The sequence below is a fragment of the Canis aureus genome, chromosome 23, assembly GCF_053574225.1.
Source record: "Canis aureus isolate CA01 chromosome 23, VMU_Caureus_v.1.0, whole genome shotgun sequence".
Classification (NCBI taxonomy): Eukaryota; Metazoa; Chordata; class Mammalia; order Carnivora; family Canidae; genus Canis; species Canis aureus.
Window position 1 is genome coordinate 19,081,394 of NC_135633.1, and position 18,607 is coordinate 19,100,000.

At 49.7% G+C, this 18,607-nt stretch overlaps 1 long non-coding RNA gene across 1 annotated transcript in view; it reads right to left on the minus strand.

Annotated features, from left to right (window-relative positions):
• LOC144294722 (uncharacterized) overlaps positions 1–18,607 on the minus strand; it is a 51,405-nt gene that overhangs the window by 13,480 nt on the left and 19,318 nt on the right. The window contains exon 2 of the long non-coding RNA XR_013362110.1: positions 2,426–2,502. This is a non-coding gene — a long non-coding RNA (uncharacterized LOC144294722). The remainder of the gene's footprint in view (positions 1–2,425; positions 2,503–18,607) is intronic.

Here is an 18,607-nt window from a genome sequence, read left to right on the forward strand (position 1 = left end):
TTTCTCTTGGAATCTCTTGTGTCATAGTTGTCAAAATATTCCTCCTAAGCAGTTTCATGGTTCCTGTTTCTGGCCCCCCAGACCCATTTATTCTCTTAGCTCATGGATCTTACACCCCACAGGCAGTATGCACTGGGGACTTCATACCTGCTTCCGTTTTATTCCCAAGTCTTTACCTTCTCATGGGCTCTTTCCCCCTCTCATCCACCACCCCAGGCATATAATATGCTTGCTTGCTGCTTCCTCAGCTTGTGAGTTCAGTTTTTTTTCTACTTCCATTTTCATATAGATGGCAGCGTTTCAGTGCTTCCAGCCATTTACAAGGGACTTAGTTCCAGCTCTGTGCTTTTCATGGGCAAGAGGCTAAATCTCCTGTCCCTGCTTGGGTGTTAAAACCCTACGACCACCACCATGGGACACTACAACATCACTTCCTGCTTACTGTCCTAGCAATAAATACATTCTTTCTCATCCTGGAGACCTTTCTTTTTTCTTTGCTTTGCTTTTCCTTCTTTCCTTCTTTCTTTTTCATGTGATGCTGTATTGAGCATCCCTATCCGTTCAGTAATCTTCATTTAGAAGTTGAGTTTCACCTATTTTAAATATTCATACTATGGGTATCATTATTAATTTTTGTAGTCAACACTGAATTGAATTTTCCAACACACGCTTATTATTTCTTGTGGTCATCCATGGTTTCTACACCCCATTTGCTTTTACTTTGTGTCCACTTTTCTTCTTACTAGGGGACATATTTATTTCAGTAAGAGGCTATAGTCTTTGCATGTCTATAAGAAGTTTTATTTTGTCAAGGCGCCTGGGTAGCTCAGTCGGTTACATGTATAACTCTTGATTTTGACTCAGGTCATGATCTCAGGGTTGTGAGATGGAGCCTGATGTCAGGCTCTGCACTGGGGGTGGAGTCTGCTTAAGAGTCTCTCTCCCTCTCTGCCCCTCCCCCTCTAAAAGTTTTATTTTGCCTGCACTTTCAGATAAGGTTAGCAGGGCATAAATTTTTAGATCGATTGTCATTTTTCCTCAGCACCTTGAAGATATTATTTCATTTTCCTCTGGCATCCACTATTGCTGAAGAGAATCCTGCTTTGGTCTAGCTGGATTTTTGTCATGATCTGTTTCTACTTTCTAGTAGCTTTTAAATGATCTCTTGACCCTTGATGTTCTGAAGTTGCACTATGATGTATCTGGATGTGGATCTATTTTTATTTTTCCAATTCAGTACAATGAGCAGATTTTTAAATCTGAAAACTCTTAGCTTTCTTCAATTTTGGAAAATTCTTGACAATTACACTTAAATATTGCTTTTCTACTATTGCTTTCATTTTCTTCATATGTTGCTTTTATTAGACACACGTTGGAGCTCTTCAATCTAACTTCCATGTTTCTCCATTGTTATATATTATATATATATATATATATATATTTTTTTTTTTTTTTTTTAACTCTATCACTTTCTGATGCATTTTCGGTGAATTTCTCCAGTTCTAACTTCCAATTCAATCCTCTGGTTCTCTCTTTACCTATGCCCAGTATCGCATTTATTTTGTCTATTGGAACTTTTAATATCAGTGACTCTATCTTTCATTTCCTAGATTTCTAATTGGTTCATTTTCATATCCACTTGTAATTTGTACTTGTTTTTATTATATATATATAGTTTTCTTTTATTAAGAGTTTATCTCCTTGAACTTCTAAATGTACTTACAGATACTTCTGTCTAGTGAATTTTATCTAGAGTGAATTTCTGTTCAGATTATGGATTTTTTTTCTGGTAATAAATCTCTTCATATATCTTGGAATATTGATTCATAGATTCACTTTAAGTGGGGATTTCTTTTTGTCTTTCCCTTTCTCTTCCTCCTCCTTTTCTCCCTCTCTCTCCCTATCCATGTTTACCCATTCTTATCCCAAACCAACTCTTATAATAGTAGTTTGCATGGGTGTAATGGTGTGTCCCAAACATAATCACAGAGTCAGCCAGTCATCTGGCCTTCATTCCTGACCACAACGCTGCTTCCTACCCCTAAAGGACCATTTGCATCCCCTTAACCTACAAGGGTTGAACTGTCAACTGCATTGCTTGATGCCAGACCCAGAACCCAGCAAAATTATGGCTTTGGTTCCATTTACCATTTTAGATTTCTATTCCATTTCTGGTTCATGGAGATGTTAATCTTATTTTTGAAACTGCCGATGAACTTTTGGGTTTCTTTCTATAAGATTTATAGTCATTGCTCCTTGTATAGGCCAAATTTGGCAATCAAAGTGTGAACCAACTTCATTCTGAAGTTGACAACCCCTCCACCTCAATTGAGAAAATCTGGATAAAGAGAGTGATGGGCCCAGCTATGTCATGGGGTCTAGGATGTACAATGCAATGACTGCTCCCGTTGTATTACATGCTTACCTTGTGGAGAACGTGGTACCAGATACCTGGACTGAGAACCTCATTATGGCCACATGGGACAGAAAGAGGTGTTCTTTCTGTCAAAACAAAAAGAAAAAAGAAAGAAAGAATAAAAGAAAAAGAAAAAAAACAGTTCTCCAAAGATGGGAGATGAAATAATGTGCTAAGCAGAACACAATCATCGCTACTACAATCCACCCTGGGAGCCCTTCTCAGGGTATGGAGCACCTGGAGAGCTTAGACTTACCTTTATGCTTTCACCTCAACACTTCCAGTGCCCAGCAGAGGGCTGAGTGCAAAGCAGGACCCCACTGATGTTAGTGCAGCACAGGAGAGAACCAAGCTGGGAAAGCCCTCCTTCCCCCAGGCTCTTCTCCGAGAATGGCAGGGCCTGAGAAGCAGGGAAGCAGGCTTGGTCAGTGTAGGATGTTCCTTCATTTGAGACATTGGCTTTATTCTTCCTCAAGCCCCAGAAGTATGTAAGTGGGCAAAGAGGCCCATAGCTCCAAAATTAAGAGAAGTCTGGTACTGAGCTGGCATTCAGATGCCATCTTGCCATCATGGGGGGAACAATCATTTGCTTAAACCCTAGCCTTAGTAACCAGCCCAGAGTCATGGGATGTTGGGCAGTTGGTCATTCCCCCCAGGGGCTCTGGCAGGAGGACAAGTGGCCATGCGCCTTGGCTAGCCAAGGCACAGACCCAGTCTCCCACAGGAGAGCTCCAGCCTGGGGTAGGAGCGAGGTCAGCTGGGGATGGGTGGGTTCCTAGGCAGGGCTGCTGGGTCAGCTTCTACCCTGCACCCCCAGGCCCCCATTTCCAGGCCTGCTCAGCACTGCCACTGCTGCAGTCACAGTTAATGGCATCTTTCATTTCATTTAGAGCTTGATTTGTTTACAAACTAATAAATATGATTTATAAAATGTGCCCGTGGTTTGCTAATTACTGCACATATGGCGTTTTCATTTTGTAAAACTGGCATTTGCATTCTTTGTAGATTATGACTTTGTGTCCCCAGTGCTAATTAGTCTGATTAGGCAGCTAACTTCCCCGTTACTGGGCTGAGAGGCCGAAGGCTGTGGTGCTAGGGGCGATGGGGCTGGGGCTCTGGCCAGCTTTGGGGGAGGAGCCAAGGAGGTCCCAAGACTTTGCTGAGGACCCTGGAATGTCAAGCAGCCCATGTTGTGTCCTTCTCCAAATCCAATTAAGCACAGTGCGTTAGCACAAATTTCTTAATAAGGCCTAATCTTCCCACCAAATGTACAATTTCTGAATTGTCACAGAGCTGGGTCAGCTTGCAGGGAAGGGAGAGGCTGGAAGGGCCTTGAGCGGGACAATGAAGGGACTGCAGCCAGACTCTTCCAGTGGCCAGTGAGGACACAGGGTGAGGCTTGCTGAAAGCCAAGACCTTGGGTGGCCAAAGGAGATCCTTGGGCACTGAGCCAACATATGAACCTCAGGTGGGTCCTCCAAGAGGTCTAGTCCACGGGATACATCCTCAGACTCCAGGAAGACCTTGGAGACAATGTTTTTGGGTCTACCTAGAAGAGTGGGTGTAGGCTGAACAGCAGGACCCAATGCTTGGGAGAAGGTCCCAGCTGAGGGAATGGGCCCAGGTCAGGAGCAGAGGCAGCCATGTCTGAGGATGAGGGCTTCCCTGAGTCTCTGGGATGTGTAATCCCTGAGGTGCTTATAAGATAAAAAGGAGAAGAGAGAGCCCATTACAAATAGTGGACATGGGATCTCTCACCAACGTTGGTGAGCTTGGGCAGGCATCAGATTTGTGTTAGAAAACATTAAAAGTGTGCCATTGCTTGCATCCTGAGTGTCACAGAGGGCTCTGTGCTTGCTTCATCACCCCCAAGGGAGTATAAGCTGTGGCACATGTCTTTGGAGTGCTTGTGCCAGAGCTAGTTATATTTTAAGCAGTGCTTTGAGAAGGGTCCTCTCACCCCAATTGGTCAATGTGCAGTGGAGAAGTTGCAATGGATGTGCAGTAGAATCAGAGCCTGTGGGCTCCAGGTGAGGCCAGGCAAAGGCTTTATGGAGACTCTATGGACACTCAATAGAGGCAATCCTGGACCCCAGACCCCCACCTCTCTCTCTTTTCCCTCCCACCAAATGTTTGGAAAGGTCACACATGGTCCAAACTCCTTCCTCTCCTGGAACCCATGGCTGGCTCTTCCATCTGTTGTGGCTCAGGAGCTGAATAAGTGGCATCTCACTGCTACCCCAGCTCCCCGTACTTTTCCTGTCACTACACTTAACATTGGGTTGACATGATTTTCCTGTCTTCTTACAGACCCCTGAGCAACTGGAGGGTAAAATTGTGGTAACTTTACTTCCTGCCCTAGCCACAGTGCAGCTGAACTGCTGGGTGGATGGAAGGATGGATTTCTATAGGTTCTGGAATCCATCTCCTCCCTTCCAGGCTTTCTTCCTGCTTGATCCTGGGACCTGATGGTGCCAGTACAGAAGGATGGTGTGGGGGTAAGAGTAACATTTACATGGCCTACTTCTTTGTCTCTTGGGGCAGGAAGCCCTATAGACTCAGCAAGAGGGGAGCTGGGGTCCTGGGATTACCTTCCTCATGAGCCTTCCTCATGGAGTCAGGAACCTGGCAAGGAGCCTCAGACCTGCGCTTGGAAGTCTGAGACATTCTAAGGGGAGAGTCCTGACCTTGAAAGATCTGGTCCTGGAGGACCCTGGAAGGATCACTCCCACCGCCCAACATCTGAGTTTCCTTTTTCTCTTTTCAACAATAGCGATTAAATAGTCATTTCCTTCCTCCCTGAACAATATAATGATTCAAAGAAGTAATTGTAGACAAGGAAGGACCAGTGTGTACGTGAGTGCATGTGTGTGCATGTTTACATGAATGTGTATATGCATGGTGGGGAGGAAAGCGAAGGTGGATGAGCTCAGGCAAGGCCGGTGTGGTGGCTTCCAGGAGAGTCGTGCTTTGCTCAGTGGTCCAGTTCTCCAAAGACTCAATACTCTGAGGGGTGGGCCCAAGCCCCCCCTTCCTCTCCCACTTTGACGTGAGGGAGGTGCTCTAAGAGGATTGCTTTGTCCCATCCATTTGAATTTCATAACCAGCATCCTGGTGTAGGGATATGATTCTTTCTCTTTCTTCAAAAATCTTAATGCATTCTGCTTTAAAATTTTTTTGAAGTAATAAAGGGATTTTCACAGGCAACAAATGAGTCTCTGGACAGACTTAATCTGAGGCCAAAAGCCAGAGACGGGGATTTACCTCCCATAACGGCTCCTTTCAAGTGAGACAAAGCGGAAGCCCGACTTCCACTCCTGAAGGGGATCCACAGAGAGGCAGGAAGGAGCGCCCCAGAAACCCCTGCTTCAGGCCTAGAAGCCTTGTTTTTGAGCACACCCAGGCCAGCAGCTCCAGGAACCCCACTTTAACCAGCTGCAGGGAGCTACCTTGGCCATAGACTGCCTGCCTCACCTACCTCAGAGGTCTGTTCCATGTGCCCCAATCTGTTCTGATCCTGGCTGCATGGCCACAGTCAAAGCCAGGAAGGACACTGAGGCTGAAAGCCATGGCATGGACATTGAGGGCACATGGAAGAGGGCCAGAAACCATAGGCCCAGCTCAGACCTTCTCCCCAGGCTCCAGACCTGCACATATAAAGGTCTGGATGTCTCATAATGCCTCTGACTCATTGTGTCCACACCTAGACTCATCCCCAACACCCAGCCTGCTCTACCTCCTGTGTTCACCATCCTCAAGATCGTGTCACCTTCTCCCTGACCAGGGCACGGAGCTGACTCGCATTCTGGAAGAGAGTGGCATAGGAGATGCTCATTCCCCAGAGACTCTTCAGCTTCAGAGAGGGGCCAATTGGTGTACTTAACCTGACCAGAAGTCAATGCCCAGCCCCCTCTGGGGACCAGGCTAATGGGAGCCTTTACCACAGAGAGTTCCAGGAATAGGATGATGAAGGGTCCACAGACAGCCCCCAGGGGACCAGGCTTTCCTCTGTCCTTCCCATTCTCTTCAAGGCCTTCCCGGAGGGACTGAAAGTGAATCTTTCATGATTTGAGTACACATCACTTTGTGCATTTGCTTTGGCCTTCTGCTCTTTAGATTCCATCCGATGGGCTGGGGTAACAACGCATACTTTGGGGCAAAGTATCCAGTACCTACTGTGTTCAGCACACGTACACACCACGTTGTGCACAGGGGACCACACCACGACCCCAAACATGTAGACATCTAGCCACGCATGTAGCTGAGCAATTGTATGTCCATGGGTCCTACTTTGTGGCCCAGGGATAAAAGGGTATGATACAGGCCAATCAGTGAACGAAACTCCCAAATTTCTGGGTAAAACCCTGAGCTGGAAGAAAAAGAGGGAAGGAAATGATGGTACCTCTTTCATGAACTGGGGCCACAGTAACTGATGTTGACCGCATACCTGTGGGTCATAGGCACATAATCCTCTGAGGTTAGTTCAGAGCTCCTGCCATGGGAGGTAGAAGGTGCCCTGAGGGCATCTCCCATGTCTCAGGTCACCTCTCTGTCTTTGGGACAGCTACTATAATGTGGGAAAAGAACTCACTAGGTCAGACCTGGGTGTTGTTTTCTAAGACCCCTCTTATAGGCTGTGTGACCTTAAGCAAGTCACTTAACTTCTCTGGGCATCAATGTCCCCATCTATTAGATAGGGATAATGAAACCTGCCTATCTATTGCTAGGAATGAGATGAATCAATGACAGTGAAAGTTCTTCAAAGCTGTGAAACCTTGTATATTTTTGAGGGGTTATTAATATGTTCTTCTGCCTCCCAAGCTGGCCTTCCCTGAGGAGATGATGCAATGTTTTTGAACATGGAGCAAATTCCTAAACTGTGCCCTCCCCCTCTCCAGTATTTCTGCCTTGGATTGTCAAAAATGGTAATCTTCTCTCAGGCCTGAAATTATGAGCCTGCTTTATTGGTCAAAGGCCATAATAATTTGAGCTCTTATTTTATAAACTCATTTCTGCACAGTGATATCCTGATAGGAGCAGGAATAATAAATCACAAACATGTCCCCCAAGATTGCATTGTAAATGTCAAACTAGACAGGAAATTGTAATTAAAGAAAGGAAATTGCTACAAAGAAGCACTTGATTTTAAAATGAGCCAAGCATAGAATTTTCTAAGCATTTAATTATAGTCCAATTTCAACTGACTTGGCTTTTGCAGTCATATTTCTTATTATAACTCTTCTACATAATAACCCAATCTCCCTGCTCACATAGGTCCAGCCCGTCGAAGGGTAAGGACAGTGCATAAGTACAGGGATTAGGAACTTTATAGGGATGGTAATCACCGTGGAGGCTGCAGTGATGGACACAGGTGTCAGCTTTTAAATCAGCCACAGTTGAATTTCCAGCCAACAAGGGAGCAACCTAACACCTGTGAGGAAGCGGATTTGGCCTGGCTTCAGCTCCATGAGAAATCTGTCCAGGGCCTTGCTTCTGTCAGAAGAGAGGCCCAGGCTTCCATGTTCTGTTCCTCACAGCACCCTCCCTAATTTTTTATGGGAACAGCCCCCACACAACCCACCCACCTATGGGTCACGCTTTACCCAGGGTGCACCTCTGACTGGGCACGGGCGCAACATCCACATCTCGTACCTGGGCGCTGGGGGCTTTGTATGTTTATCCAAACAGATGTCCGGTGTCCTGAGGCTCGAGAGGTGAGAGAGCAGAGTGGCTGAGAATGTAGGACATGCTGCCAGACAAGCCTGGGTTCAGATCCAGTTCTGTCACTTACCGGGAGTTGGACTAAGTCACATAACCTCCCTAGCCTCCATTTGCTCATTTGTAAAATGGGCATCATGATAGTCTCCATCCTGTCTGGTACCTGGTTAGCAATCATACATGGAAGCGATTATAATGGTCATTATGGCCTGAGTCTGTGTTGTGCCAAAGAGGAAGATGGGGAAACTGATGGGCTATCTTGATTAATGTGGGCAGCCCGAGTAGATGGGGCTGAGCCAATGCAATCAGTGGTGGATGTGGGGCGTGGAAGTGGTGAGCAGTGAGCAGGGGCACTTTGTTGCCACCCTACGTAGTAAGGAGGAACGATCAAACCATGTCAAGAAGTCTTTGTTGGGACACCTGGGTGGCTCAGCGGTTGAGCGTTTGCCTTTGGCCCAGGGTGTGGTCTTGGGGTCCCAGGATCGAGTCCCACATCGGGTTCCCCGCATGGAGCCTGCTTCTCCCTCTGCCTGTCTATCTCTCATGAAAAATAAATAAAATCTTAAAAAAAAAAAAAAAAGTCCTTGCAGGCCCAGAAATCATCCTCAAAGTAATCTGCCCATAGGATCTTCTTGTCTCTCCATAAGTTCATAGGGCCCAGAAATTGGTTGGCTACTGGTTCATGAGGGCTGCTGTTCTCAGCTGGGATTCCCTTTGCCCTCCTGCAGGCTTAGCTTATCCCACAGGAGACAGGAAGAACCAGGAGATCCTTCAGAACCAGGAGATCCTTCTTTCTGAAGTCTTTCTCTCTCTTCAGATAATTCAGCTAGGTTGTGGGCAGAAGGGCGAATGAAGTCTGACACCAGTAGAACAGAGCAAGGCCCCAAGAAAGGCCCGAAGACTGCCATCTCAGTGGAAATGTTGCCCAAGGAGGTACTGTGAATGAGGGCCCCGCAGGTCTGCTGGTCTGGTTGTGTGATTTTGCACTGCACAAGCTCCAGGGAGGGCTATTTACAAAGACCACAATATGAATGCCCCATCTCAAATTGTGCAGTGTACAACCTCTATATCCGAACATAATGAAGCTAGTCTCTGGGCTCTAAGATGGAGCTAGATTGATAGAGAGATGAGAGTCAGATTAAAAAGAGGTGCAGAGCAGTTTGCAGATGAGGACTTAAAATGGAGCGAAGAGTCAAAGGCCCTAGGAGGGGAGCAGAAACCAGAGGAGCAAAGTCCCAGAGAACTGCAGAGGCCTGTCTGCAGGGAAGGCCAGGCTGATACTTCTCCCCTGGTTACCTCTGCTCCATGCGGTTTGCCTCAGCCCAGTCTCCCAGGCGGCAGGGAAGCATGGCATCCGACAGAAATGCTGAGTCGGACACTAGCCACCCCCCCGCCCCCGCCCCAACAGAAAATCCTCATCGCTAGAAGTAATGAGTCAAATGCAGGATCACCCACACATAGGGCAGCGTGTGTGGTCAGTGACATAGGACCAACTTTCCGGGCTGTGACCATCCAGGAGCACTGGCTCTACCTGTGAGAACTGGCTTCCCCCAAAGAAGCACTGCCTTGGAGGGCCACAGGGAGAGCGCATTGGAGTTTTATAGGTGCCTCTGGGGAAATCCATCCAGAGGAGATGGAACAACCTAAGCCAAGATGCAGAAGGGTAAAGATGTTTTTAATTCATTAAAAAAATATTTATTTCACCTGCCGTGTGCCAGGCACTACTCCAGGCACTAGGTGTGCGCCAATGGACAAAGCAGATAATAATCCTTGTTCTCGTGAAGTTTCCATTCCAGTGGAGGAGAAGATTAATAAATAACCATAATAAATGCATTATGCAATAGGTCAGCAGGCCATTAAGTGCTACATAGAAAAATAAGGCAGAGGAGCACCTGGTGACACAGTCAGTCAAGCGACTGACTCTTGGTTTCGGCTCAGTTTATCATCTCAGGGTCGTGAGATGGAGCCCAGCGTCCAGCTCTGTGCTCAGGGTGGAGTTTGCTTGAGTTTCTCTCTCCCTCTCCCCTGCTCTCTCTCTCTCTCTCTCTCTCAAATAAATAAATCTTTTTTATAAACAAATACATAAATAAATAGAGCAGGGAAGAGAAATAGCATTGTGGAGGACTTGCAATTTTAAATAGAATGCTCAGGGACCTTCCTGGGAAGGTGAGATATTTGAGCCAAGACATGAAAGAGGTGAAGGAGCAAGACAAGCAGACAGACTGAAGAGCATTCTAAGCAGCAGGAAGAGGCAGTGCAAAAGCCCTGAGGTCTGGCATGTTCCAGGAACAGCCACGAAGGCACTGTGGAGTGAGGAGGGGGACGCAGAGGGGGCAGAGAAGTAAGGACGCTAGGTTACCGAGGGCCTTGGGGAGAATCGTAAGGACTTCAACATGATCAAGGTCTTTCTGACTACATCTTTGAGAACAGGTTGAAAGGGGTCAAGGGCCGAAGTGGACATGGTCTGGGGTCAAATCTTGGCTTGGTCCTCCTACTGGCTGTGTAACTCAGGCAAATGACTTCACTTTTCTACACCTCAGTTTCTCAAATGCTACCCAGGGGTTGATAACAGTGTCAACTTCATAGGATTGTTACGAGGCCAAAAATAGCTACTTCACCTAAAATGGTTAAGGAAGTACCGGGCTTGTAGCAAGTGCTGCGTGACTGTCAGCCACCAGGGTTTCAAAGGGAATACAGACAGATCACATCTCCATCTCATAAAGCTCACCTGGGCCGGTGTGAGGAGGTGGGATGTGGGGGCAAGCCTGTAGGCTGGGACAGTGGCTTTTGCTATAGTCCCCGGGAGAGGTCCCGATGGCCTGCACTGAGGGGTCTAGGCGAGGCCTGGAGGACCATTAGTCAGAACTGGGAGGGTTTGAGAGAGAGGTAAGAGGGAAACGTGGTGATGGTCAGAGGGGGGATGTAGAGGGAGTCAGGCCTTCCTCATCACTGCTGGGGGCCCTGCAGCAGCCTTCTAATCACCCCACTGCTGAAGCCCCATTGCTCAGTCCCCTCTGCTCCCAGCGGGGTCTATTCAGGCAGGCCTCTCCCTCCCCTGCCTGAGCTGCCTGTCCCCCTGCACCCCTAGCCTGACAGGGTCCAGTCCAGTTTCCTTGGGCTGCTTGCTAAGGCCCTTTCCCCTCTGACCCAGGCTGGCTCCATTGCTCACTGCCTCTCCAAGCCCCTCTGTGCTCTTTCTACACCTCTGGCCCTGCATCCTTTTGCTGGATCCTCTGGTTCAGCACCAACCGCCCCCTCCCCCCCACACACACACACCCCTGCACATCCCCACCCTACCACCTCCCCACACCTCGGAGCCAGCTCCCCAGGAGCCAGATTCCTTGCCAGAGACTCAAGTCTGCCTCCTGGCGGCCACAGGCCCCTCAACAGGGCAGTGGCTCCTGTGCATCTCTGCTTCAGTAAAGGGCTCTCTGGCCAGCATGGCTTCATGAGTGATTGTTGACCTGTGCCCGGTGTCCTCAGTGGCTGCATCTTGGAGGGAGCATGCCCCTGCCCCCCAGCACCTCTAGCTGGCCCAGCCAGGGCCCATTTGTAAAGGAGGCAGATGTGTGCTCAGGACTCTACCATCAGGCCCCATGCCTGGTCACCTTTCGCTCAGGGAAACCCCAAAGGTTTCTCCTGGGGAGACAGAGGTTCAGGAAAGGCCCTCAAACTTCCAGTTCCTTAATAGGCAACTTGAGGCCCTCTGGAGGCAGCCAAGCCAACCAGCAGAGGCAGCCAGCCTCACCGGCCCCAGGACACCTGGAAGCCGTTCTTTCCTGCAGAGAGAAAGGGTCCTCCAGCCGCCAGACTCTGCTGTCACTCCACGACTCCACCTCATTCTGGCCAAGACACAAAACCATATCCAAATGTCTCCTCCTGGCCTCCAAGCTTCCCTGCCACGCCACCATTGCCCATGGAGAACTCTGTGGCCCGGCCCTGCCCTACTGCTCCTCCTACCCCAGCAGGTTAACCTCCCTGCCCTGCTCACTCCTGTCCTCCACCTTCCTAGCCATCTCCTGCACCCTTTCCAGGGAGCAAGGCTCCCTGAATCCCTTCACCCATCTCTGCCTCCCTCACCTCTTTGCTCCAGAAGCCACCACGTTTGATAACCTCCATCACTGAAAGCCCCCTAGGCCAAGAGCACCTCATGCTCCAAACGCCAGCCCTGCTTGCCTGAGGCCTTCCACAGATGCCTATCAGGCGCCCTCCAGGCCATGAGCCCTCCAGGAACAGGGCCCACCAGTCTTTGCCTTCTCTGTGTCCCCTCATGGGACCTAACCTAGTGGAAGCCGGAAGTAGGTACCCTGATCCACACCCACAGTGGTCCCCTGGGGCCCCAAGCCCAAGCCCAGGGCTTGCCAGAGAGGAACCAACCTGGTGGGGGCTTCAGGCAGCAGAGGGTGATGACAGAGGATTCAGAGAGCCCAGTGGAAGCCCCTCGTGGTACCTCAGCAGGGAGCCCCAAGCCGCGTCTGAGGGAGAAGCGACGTCCATTAAGTCCATTAACTTTAACACTGAAATCAATGTTGCAGCCACCAGAAGTAATTAGCGTAATTCACATTTCAGATCAGGAGATTTCTGAAAACCAAGTTTAATTATGTTGAAAAATGACAACTTCATTTTCCCTCCCTGGATAGGTTCCCCTGATGGTCCCCATACTTTTCATTAAAAAGAGGACTGGTCGCAGGGTTTTTTGTTGTTGTTTTTTGGTGTGTGTGTGTGTGTGTGTTGTTGTTGTTTTTAATGCCATTAAGCAAAAACAGTACTTTGGCTATTTCAGAGCTAATAAATCAGCTTGGATGCCCACACAGAGTTCAGCTTTGAAAGGTTTCCTTCCTCTTAGCAGAGCAGGACATGTGGTGTTCGGCCTGAGACACTCCAGTTGGGGCTCTCAAGTGGCCAGAGTGGCTCTAAGAGATCATCAAACCCATTTTACAGATGAGTAAACTGAGGACCAGCCAAAAGTGGAGACCCATTCAAGGTCACCTTGTCATGCCCCAGGCCAGCTGCCAGGCATGCGGACATGGCCCCTGCCATCAAGGAGTCGGGGAGATAGAGATGTGGGCTGTCGCAGACCAGCCTGGGGAGTCAGGAAAGGTGGAGGTGACATCAGATCTGAGTTCTGAAGGTTCTAGGACTTAGCTGGAGGAAGAAGAGAAGGCTGCCATTCTAGGTGGAGGAGAAGATAACAACCAAGGCCAGGCAATGGGCAGGAGACTCAGGAGTCTCTCTGGGCATAGGTAGAGGATGGGAAATGAGACCTGGGGACCCTCTTTCTCACCTCACTGTAATTCCCAATAAATTGAAGATGGCAGCCTGGAAGCTACTCTGACCACCGCCTCTGTCCACCAAAGCCCATTCCACTGACACATCATGCCCTGCTCCCACCCTCCCCTATTCACTGTTCCTGCCGCACTCAGCCCCCACCCCAAACACTGATCCTACCTCTCTGTCCCCACCCTCAGATCTGTCCCACCTCCACATTTTCGCCTGATCATCCTTATTTTCAGCTTCGCTCAACCCCAGCCTATGTAGCCTCTGGCCCCTCTGACAGATGCATCTGAACCTCCCCCACCCCATGACTTGGTCCCATGTGTTTGTTTAAGAGGCTGCCATGGTGCTAATTGCTGTGTTTATTCCTGCTCGCCAAATGCGCTCTGTTTTGCAGGCATTTGCTTGAGTGGTTCTGGATGCCTGGTCTTGCTTGGTTTTCTTTTTTTTGCGGGGGGCGGGGGGTGGGGGAGTGTGGTGGTGCGGGAAGGAAAGAGAAGCATCCTTCTCAGCACTGCCTTTCTGGGACCACAGGCCAGAGCCAGTACCAGGGCCTGTCCCCTTGTCCACCTCCACCCCTCCTCTCCAGGGAAGGGGCCCTGGTCTCCCAGTTTGGCCTCCTGGGTCAGGAGAATTTAAGTTTGCTGTCGTGGTAGTGGGGGGGTGGGGGTGGGGAGGGGCGCGTGGGACTGGGGGTGCTGGGGCAGCATTTCCCTCCCTGGGAATCACGTCTGTTTTCCCAGCAACCCCCACGGCCAGAAAAAGCAAGTGTTAGCTCATTGGTTGTGCAGTCTGGCCTGGCCTGTTCTCTAAGTAAAGGAACAACCTAGATGAGAATGTTGTGCTTCACTAGATCTCAGAAGATGAGGCAATAAATGTGAGCCATCCCAGCCTCCAGGGATCCCCACGAGGGCTGCTCAGCCAGGCAGGCCCCCCTCGCTCCCAGCAGCCCCCTTCCTGTGCCAAGCCACACCATTGTGTGGGCTTGTAGGGGGGGTGGGGGAGCTGGGGGGGTGGCTTCAAGCTGAAAGCCACCCCCCCCTCCCCTGGGCCCCACCAGCCAGGCCAGGGTCAATGGGATTAAAGGCTCAATTCACGCCAGTCAGTTCTCTGGTAACACGATTTCATTTAGAGGCAGGCAGGGAGGAGAATGGACGGAAACAGCTGGTGTATAAATTATAAAGTCTACTTTGTACTGAGTGAGCACACCTTTCCCCAGCCACATGACTAATTAATGTGGCGGGGAGTGGACTTGAAGTCAAATTGCCTTCCCCCCTCTCTCCTGGGGCTTGGTTAACAACAGGTCCCCGCAAAGCTGGGAGAAGGGAAGATTATGCAAAGCTATCATCATATGAAAATACCGTATTAACATACTGCCTGTGAGCTGTGTCCAATCAGTTCCCTCCCAGTGGCGTGTGTACGAAACAATTAGAATGGCATCTCTACCACGCTTCTTTAATACATTTTGGCATTAATATAATCAAGGAGCGGGGGCCTAGACATCTTGCAGGCACGGTTTTCTGTAACACCCCTGGGATGTTGGAGGGGGGTTGGTGGGATCCTAGGGGGCGGGGTGGGACGCGGCTGCGCTCCCCTGGACCAGAACCTCACAGGCATGGTTTTCCCGAGATGCCCTGAACTGTGCCAGCCACCCACAGCCTCCCCCTGCCTGCCTGGGAGCCAAGCTGCCTTCCCCTCGGGCAGGGGACCCCAGACCCCCATGGCCCCTCTACCGGCAACAGCAAGAAGTTTCAAAGTCAGAGGGATCCTTTAGAAACACGCTTCGCATCTTTCAATCATGGGCTGAAACCCCAGTGACTTCCCATCCTGCTTCCAGGAAAATGCAAACTCCTGAGCAAGGAGTTTAGGGCCAAGACCTACCCCCCACCCCACCAGAGACCCTCCCAGGCCGGCCTGGAGGCCGTTGTACTTGCCATTCGCTCTACCTGCTGTGGTTTTCCCTCTTGTCCTCAGAGAGGCCCACCCCGACCCACCCCAAATCAGCTCCACCCCAGTCACTGTCTGCCTCTTTGGTTTCTGTCCTTGGTCTTGTCCAGATGAAAAATCGTCTTGTGGATGGATTTGTTCCTTGCTATTTGCTGCTTCCTGCTGGAATGGAAGCACCTGAAGGCAGTGGCGTGGACACTGCGTTTCTTCCCAGTACTATAGTGGTAACTGGCACATGGTAGCTGCTTGGCAAATATCGTGTGGATGAATGAATGAATGCATGAATGAATGAATGAGTGGCTTGAATCCTAGCATCTAGAGGCTCCAGGGGAACCAGTGGACATGGTGGGAATCCTGGCTTTGTTGCCATCTCCCTCTGCGGCCTTGAGCAACTCGGCTTCATCTCATTCACCAAGCCTTCATTCAGCACCTGCTGGTTGCCCAATCTTGAAGAACTGGGAGAAGCAGGAACCAGATGTGGTTCTGCCCCGAGGGGCTTGAAGTCTAATTGGGAAACAAGTCTAGATATGAGAAAAGGCCGGCTCTCTGTCAGGATTTGAGCACAGGGGGTGCAGGGAGATGAGAATGTGGGGGTGAAAGACGTGGGGCCAGTTCTACTAATACTGCTGGTGTGTGACCTCAGACCAGTCATTGAACCTCTCTGCATGTCTTTTCCCCCCTCTGTAAGGCAGAGCATAGCCAAAGTCAGCTTGAGTCCCATTTTAGAGGTAGGCAAACTGAGGTCTAGAGTGGGCAAAGCCTTACCTAGGGTCACAGGATGAGTTAGTGACAAAGGCAGGACCAGCACCCTAACCAGAACCTATGCTTCAGTGGGATGTCAGGCCCTCAGCTCCTCTTTGCCACCAGCCACCTGCATAGTTCCAGCTTCTCTGGGGGTCTAACTGGTACCTAGCCCTTATCCCGTAGCTCAGAGAAGGAATTGAGAACCTGAGTATGCTCCTCCTACCTCACAACAGGTGAGACCATAGCTGAGTGGCTGCATCTCCAGACCAGGAGCTCCTTGGGCCCTGCCGTGAGACATCTGGAAAGTGGCCTGCTGCTCCCCGGATTTTATATGAACACAGTCTTATTTTGTGGGAAAGAATCAGCACAAATAAGCCCAGCTCAGGCCCTTTCTCCCTTAACCTTCCCTGACACCCCTGGGAGTTGGCCCCAACGAACTCGTATCCATATTCAAAGTAACCAACAAGTGTTTAGTGAGAACCTGTCCTATTGGCTGGAGATGCCTCAGTCACAAAAACAGAGTTCTTCCCATGGATCCTACACTTAATGGGAGAAACACACACACTAGTACTACTATGTAACATTTGGATAATAAGTACAATAAATACATTTAGCAGGGGAGGAAGATAGTAACCAGGAGGGAGGGCTCATGGATAAGGGGCCGGAGGGTAGAGACCCAGATGTAGTGATAGATCATGGAATGAATGCACCTATCTGGGGAAAGCATTCTAGGCAGAGGAACAGAAAGCCCAATGGCCCTGAGCTATGAGGATGCTTGGCATATCTGGGGAACAGCAAGGAGTCTCATGCATGGGAATCGAATTATCTAGTAAGAGAATAGGAAGGAGACCAGGTTGGAGGGGTAAGTAGAGGGGCGAGGAGGCATGGGACTGATCATGTGATGTGAGGAGCCATTAGGGGATGGCATGATCTGGTGTATATTTTTCAAGTTTACTGGCTGCTGAGACAGAAATGGTCTGCAGGAGAGACCAGCAGGAAGAGGACTACTGCAATGATCCAGGCAAGGGATGATGGAGTTTTAGATTAGAACATCCATGGTGAGAAACAACTGAATTCTGCACATATTTTGAAGATAATGCATCCCATGAAGGCAATGCTTTTGAACCAGACACGGGGTCCAAGAGGCTGAGAGAAACTCTCATGGTCCTGAAGGCGAAGGTCTCCTTTGGAGAGAGAGAGGCTCCTTCTGGCCTGATGCCTGGGAAATGGGCCCTTGGATACTGTCCCCTCCAGCCTTCACCCACCCAAGGATGGTGGGACAGGGCCATGTTGTTGACTCGCCCTTGGCAAACAGAGACTAAGAGGCCTCTTCAGGATGCAAATCCAAATCTCCTGGGTCATGCTCTCTAGAGTCAGCCCATCTTCCCAAGGGCATAGTCAGTTCTCATTCTTCAAGCCTCTGCCCTTGTTCCCTCTAGGGTCCTTCTTGAACTCTCTTTTTAGGGGTACAGGGGCTGAGGGCTGCTTCCAGGTGGGGCTAGTGGTCTCCCAGAACTGAGGAGCATGTCTGGCCTCTTTCCTCTGAGCGGGGACATTCCCACAGATGCCAGATGTCCATTCCCTGGGCCTCAGGACATTTCCCTGCCCTCAGCTGGACACCTAACCCTGAGGCCCATTTTGCGGAGGAGACTGGGGCTCAGAGGAGTCAATAACTTGCCCAAGGATGCAGAGCTGAGTGAGAATTTGAAGCTGTCTGCTTCAGGCCCCATCAAGGCTGAGGACATTCCCATTCCCCCAACCCAACAGAGCTCCTGACAGCCTTCCCGTCACTTGGCCTCAGACTGGGAGCTCTCCAAGTACCATCACTGAATTTCTTCTTGAGACTCTCAGCACCCAGTGCAGAGCCTGGCCCAAAAGTTACATGGATACAAGCATAAGGCACTGCTCTAAGCATGTTGTCTGTATTAACTCACTTAATCCTCAAGACAGGGCAGCCCGGGTGGCTCAGTGATTTAGCGCCACCTTCGGCCCAGGGCCTGATCCTGGAGACCTGGGATCGAGTCCCACGTCAGGCTCCCTGCATGGAGCCTGCTTCTCCCTCTGCCTGTGTCTCTGCCTCTCTCTCTCTCTCTCTCTCATGAATAAATAAATACAATGTTTAAAAAAAAATCCTCAAGACAGCACTATGAGGCAGATACCACTATGGTCCCCATTCTACACATGAGGAAGCTGAAGTCTGGAGAGGTTAAGTAATTTGTTCAAAGACACAGATCACAGAGTTGGGATTTGAACCCCAGTGGCCAAGCTCTTAACTATGTCTCTATCTTGTTTCTCTGAGGTCACAGGTGTTGATGAGGGCTTAAGAAATGAATAAATGAATGAAAATTGATTCTGCTCTGTCTGTGCCAGGCTGTGCAACAGGATGGAAAGAGGGAGACATCAGAGAGGTGGGCAGATAATTTCAGGGCCAAGTGGTAGGACCAGTGATGGAAGGGAGACAGAAAAAGTAGGAAGATACCACACAATTTAGCCTTGGAGGCCAAGTAA